This window comes from Lepidochelys olivacea, assembly GCF_965140295.1.
Source record: "Lepidochelys olivacea isolate rLepOli2 genome assembly, chromosome: 1".
Classification (NCBI taxonomy): Eukaryota; Metazoa; Chordata; order Testudines; family Cheloniidae; genus Lepidochelys; species Lepidochelys olivacea.
Window position 1 is genome coordinate 285,341,811 of NC_140411.1, and position 6,000 is coordinate 285,347,810.

A 6,000-nucleotide genomic window follows, 5' to 3' on the forward strand; every position below is an offset into this window, starting at 1 on the left:
AATACAATATTTAATTACATGACCACATAGTATTTTTTTCCAGGGGGGCCCTGCCTCATTAAGTGCACAGGAGGGATAGTGCTCACCTAATCAGCATCTATTCAATATTTTGTTTTATCCTTATTGTTCAATGTGTGACCCTGTGCCTTATTCACTGTGCACTATTCAAACCCTGCTCTGAAGACAGAATTAATACTTTTTTCATGTGCATTTTCTATGGAACTCATTACTATGGTATCTGAGAGCTCCACAAATATTAATTTATCTTCAAAATACACTTGTGAGGAGAGGGAGTGGTTACTATCCTCATTTTACAGATAGAGAACTGAGGAACAGAGAGATTAAGGTCAGAAGTTTTCATTAATTTGGGTACTCAATTTGAGACAAGTAGAACCTTTCTTCAGAGTACTTAGCACTATATAACACTGGATATGTTCAAAGCACAACACCCATTGATGTCAGACGCAGCTTTAAGTGTTCAGTGTGATTTCACTGGGGCATAAACTTGAACCTGGCCAACTGTAAAGGATTGAATGTCATCCTTTCTGAATTATCAATTCACATATTGTACCAATGACCCTTGAGGTGAAATCCTGGTCCCTCTGAAGTCAGCTGGAACTTTCCAATTGATTTCAACCATGCCAGAATTTTACCCACGAGATATAACTCCCCCTGTTTTTATGATTTTGATGTATTGAAGCGTCACATGTAATAAATGCTTGCTGTAAAATATTCAATGAATATTGCAATTGTCATTCCATGTTTTTGTAAAATACTTTGGGTTAATAAAACAATTGGGAGAGAAATTCTATTTCCTTGAGATTGATCCCGGCATCAGCTGCACAGAGAAACAGATTCACATAGAAAGAACCTAGTCGCTCTAGTTTCAACAAACTCCCATGTAACTCTAGGGCTTTAATAAAAGGGTATTAAAATGATATATATAGTGACAGGGTCGGGCCAGATGGCTACAGGAGAGTAATAGAAGGCAGATATATTAGCCCCAGGCTAAGTAGGTCCCTTTCCCTGGGTAAGGTAACAGGGAAGGTTGCAGAACAATCAGGAACCTTCTGGAGACAATTAAGACAGGCTGATTAGAACACCTGCAGCCAATCAAGAAGCTGCTAGAATCAATTAAGGCAGGCTAATCAGGGCACTTGGGTTTTAAAAAGGAGTTCACTTCAGTTTGTGGTGTGTGTGTGAGGAGCTGGGAGCAAGAGGCACTAGGATTTGAGAGTGAAAATGCAGATTGTTGGAGGACTGAGGTGTACAAGCATTATCAGACCCCAGGAGGAAGGTCCTATGGTGAGGATAAAGAAGGTGTTGGGAGGAGGCCATGGGGAAGTAGCCCAGGGAGTTGTAGCTGTCACATAGCTGTTCCAGGGGGCACTCTAGATAGCTGCATTCCACAGGGCCCTGGGCTGGAACCCGGAGTAGAGGGTGGGCCCGGGTTCCCCCCAAATCCTCCCAACTGCTGGTCAGACACAGGAGGAGTGGACCTGGACTGTGAATTCAGAAAGACAGCCAAGCTGAGGGCTGCCGTGAAGCTCCAAGGCGAGCAAATCCGCCAATAAGCGCAAGACCCACCAAGGTAGAGTAGGAACTTTGTCACTATATATGTCTATATATATCTTCATTTCTGGTGATGGATTAGAAATGGCAGTCTCAATGGGTAAGAGTCTGTTACAAAGACTCTCTTCGGAAACATGTATGAGTGAGTGATCTGAAGTACACTCTGTGAGAGGAATTAGAGATTTTTTCCTGCCATTTGGGACTAATCTTTCAGTCTGGAGAAACAGTTTTCTAAAATAAAAATTGAGAGGTTTTCATATTTCACGTTCTTTATAAAAATGCATCTTACAGTCTGTAGGTGCATAGTGGTCTGAGCAGAGCAGACTGCGTTTTAAGTTTTGAGGTGAAGATAACAGAGTCACTATATAACCCATTGTCATGCATGTGCGTACTAAAGATCTGAAGAATATGGAATACTAACTGAAATATCACCTCATGAGGTTTTTTCCTTTGCTTCAATGCTTTTAACAGAAAGCCATGCCTCTTGGGGCTATAACCATATGGTGTGTAATAAATTAATGTATTCTGCTTTCTACAGTTTCATATTATATTATCTTGCATGGTTACATTTACACAGTACTGGGCTACGGCCTAAGCTGTGTAAAGCACATAAAACTAAAAGCATTTTTTCTCTTCAAATGAAGAACTACACTTGTGATAGCCTTTAGTGCTGACAAGTGGCAATGGATAATCTGATGCCACTTCCCCTTAACTTCAATAGGACAAATTATGGGTTACGTTTTGTCCTTTAGAGTGTCTTCATACACTTACAAATGTGCAGCTGGCAGAAAGATAGCACAACCTACTTGGGTATGTAATTCTGTCTTTTCTGAAAATCCTTGATGATGGATAGAGGCATGGGGTTTTTTACTCAGTGTATTTGGCTACTGACAAACTGAAATCTAACCCTGCAGCCCTTATTTATGTGATCTTAATACTGTTAAGGATACAGGTTGTAGGATGGACAAAGGGTTGTGTTTTATTTCTTGTGAGTGCATGTACTTTGGACCTTCATTAATAGATTAATAGATTTTGAAGGAAAAAAGGGACCAATAGATCACTAAATCTGACTTCCTGTATAACACCAGACATAGAATTGCATCCAGTGACTCTTGTACTGATCCCAGAAAAGCATCCAGTATTATTTGCAGACTTCAGGAGATGGAGAACCCATCACTTTCTGTGGTAGTTTAGTCCAACAGTTAATCACCCTTACTGTGTAAAATATGTGCCTTATATCTGTTTTCTTAATTGTGTTCCTACAACATGGCTCCTCTTTGCTATCAAGTACAGAGTGGGCTTCCTTCTAATTTCTTTGGTAGTCATAGCATTGGCCATTTTAGGGCTGGTCTACACTAAAGCTGTAAATTGACCTAAGTTACGGTACTTCAGTTATGTAAGTAACATAACTGAATTCAATGTAACGTAGGTCGACTTACAGAGGTGTCTACACCATGCTGTGTTGACAGCAGATGTTCTCCTGCTGACTTACCTTACACTTCTTTGTAAGGTGGAGTACAGAAGTCGATGGGAGAGCGATCTGCCACTGACTTAGCTTGTCTTCACCACACCCGCTAAATCAACACCGCTGCATCGATTGCAGCAGTGCTGATTTAGCCATAAGTATAGAAAAAGCTCTTAGAGATGGGCAAAAACCTGAGTTACCTACTTTGTATTTATTCTGCATTTACTCAGCCTTTCAACAATATATAGATACAGGTGTTGAAAATCTGGTCCTATTTAAGTCAATGGGAGTTGTGCTACGGACATTAATGGGGTCAGTGTCCAAACTGATCATACATAAGAAAGAAGAGGTGTGCTGGGACTGACATATACTCCATGAGTAATGACAGGGCACTTATTTGTAATGTATTTGGTATTATCCAAAATCAGTACAAGATAAACTAATTGGCATCTCAAAAAGAGCTTGTATTTGAAGAGTAGAATTAATTCCAAATTCTAAGGGACAAGTTCTCTTTTGAATGTGCACTAAGGTTCTCCAAAACATTGAATGCATTTTGTATTGCAGTTGAGGTGCTGACGCCAGCCTGCCAATCTACACATTTGAATTGCTGTTAATCCACTCTCCTGCACAAAGCACAGACCCTGAGGTTTTCATGACCTGTGCATTCGTGATAGCTCATCATCCCCCACAGGGTTTGTGATTGGGCCAGCCCTGGGTATTTTAGACAAATGAATAGATTTGAATTCTGCTCTCTGAAAAAAAAGTAGACCTACAAATAAATTATTGAGACAAATTTATGCCATACATTTGGGGGAAACGTATGCTTTTGTGCCAGCCCCTGCAGATGTGTAGCCAACAGGGAGTTCTCTTGCTCCAGTACCTGTGGTTTTATACATTTTCAGCTAACTCAGACATTCAAATGCAAAATCCAGGACTCAGGGACATCATGTGGAGTTTTGACATTCCCAGGAAAGTGGGGGTCCTGAAACTGGATTATAATGTGTCATAAATATAGTATTTTCATCAGTGACAGATTTAATCTTGTGCCTATAATATTTTTCATGTTCTTGAAAGGAAAATGATGCCCACCCTACTCAGTCAAAGATTCTGAAACATGGACAAATAACTAGCACTTCTCAGAAATGTTTTTTTTGTTTTTGGACATTTATTTTCACTTTTGCGAAGAAAAAAGGTGGGAGAATGAATGCTCACCCTGAAAAAGCATTTCATGTCTTTTGAAACTTTAAGTTGCTGGGATGAGCAGATAGGTATAGTTTTCTTTTCACTGTTTCTGAACACCATGTAGAAAGGCACATAACAGTATGAAAATTGCTTCTACAAAGTGTAAGAGAGGGATGTGGCAGTTCCTGGCATGTGGCAGACCTCTAAGTGAATTGAAATGAAGGTCACACAATGACTCTTGGATGCAGTCTTTCATCGTCTAGGTGGCATACAAACAAAGAGGCATCACGTGACATGCCTATCACTTCATTGAGTTTCCACAAAAAGTTACAACCTCTTCTGCAAAATGTTGCAGTATATGATAGTCTCTTATATTGTGCTACTGGATGACTTATGTATTTGTTGACTATAGTAGTTACATAAGAATAGGGTAAATGTATGAAAAATTATATTTCTTGTTGAAAAGCAATAGATGTTACATATGCTATTTGGACTCTCCTCTTTTAGTGGCAGATAAGAGCTATATAAGCACCTAGACAGAGATTCTTGAAATGGTAATCAGAGTTACTATGGTAATCTTTGTCACGTGATGCCCTCTAATGACTTGAAATATCATATCACCTCATAAATATGATATGAAATATCATATCACCTCTAATGACTCAAAAGCCAGTTCCTGAAATGGAAAGCCATTAACGAAGCACATGAACAAAAATGCTTACATAGAGGCTTACTCTGTTTAGGGGCTTAAACAATACTCACGCCTAGCAGAGATGAGGATTTGAAGAATGTACTAACATATAGCCATGACAATCAAAACAGCATAATTTGGTTTAAGTTTTGCTACTTTAGTCATATGCATAGAGCCACTGGCTGTTTGGATGTGAAAAGTTCTTGAAAAGAGCAGAAATTGCCCCTAATATTGCTATGATAAGGAAACCTGTGAAGACTGTACTGGTTGCTACCATGCAAAACCAGGAATTCATTATGTTGTTAGCAGCAAAGATATCCACTAGTGGCCTGATCTAAAAAGCAATAGAGTCAAAGGGAGTCTGTCAATCGGCTCCAGTAGTCTTTGGATATGGCCCTGGAAAGAAGAGACATTGCAGAGGTCAATATACTTTACATCTGTCTAGCCATCTAGCATTTCTAATAAGATTATCTTTTATTATCTAGGTACAAATCAATAGGGAGCTCAATGAGATACAGGTATAACAAGGAAGAAAAGAATATTGACAACCTGCCTTCGGGGGACTTTTTCAAAGCATAACAGTCACTGCATGAAGAGCAGAAATTAGTGCTCAGTGCTATCATTGCACAGCAAAGATATAGGGATCCAAATTAAGAAGTACATCTAAGATGGTGTAACTTAAACTACCTTCCAACCCCAAAGCCTGCAAGTTACACCAACCTTCCCTTTCCAGACTCCCTTCAACACACTTTGGCTACATTTACACTTAAAACGCTGCAGTGTCACAGCCCCTCACTATAATAAACCCACCTCCCTGAGAGGCCATAGTTAGGTTGATTGAAGAATTATTCTGTCGACCTAGCACTGTCTGCATGGAGACTTGGGACTGCTGAACTACATCTCTCAGGGGTGTGGATTTTTCACACCAAAGTGAGGTAAGCGGGTCACTCTTATTTTCTAATGTAGACCAGCCCTTGGACTCTTCTTTGAATTTGGACTATACTTTAGGTACAGCCTTCAGAGGCAAAGAACTGCTTCAAACCTTGCATATCCAAATTATAACAGCATTTCAAAATATTGTTACTTCTAC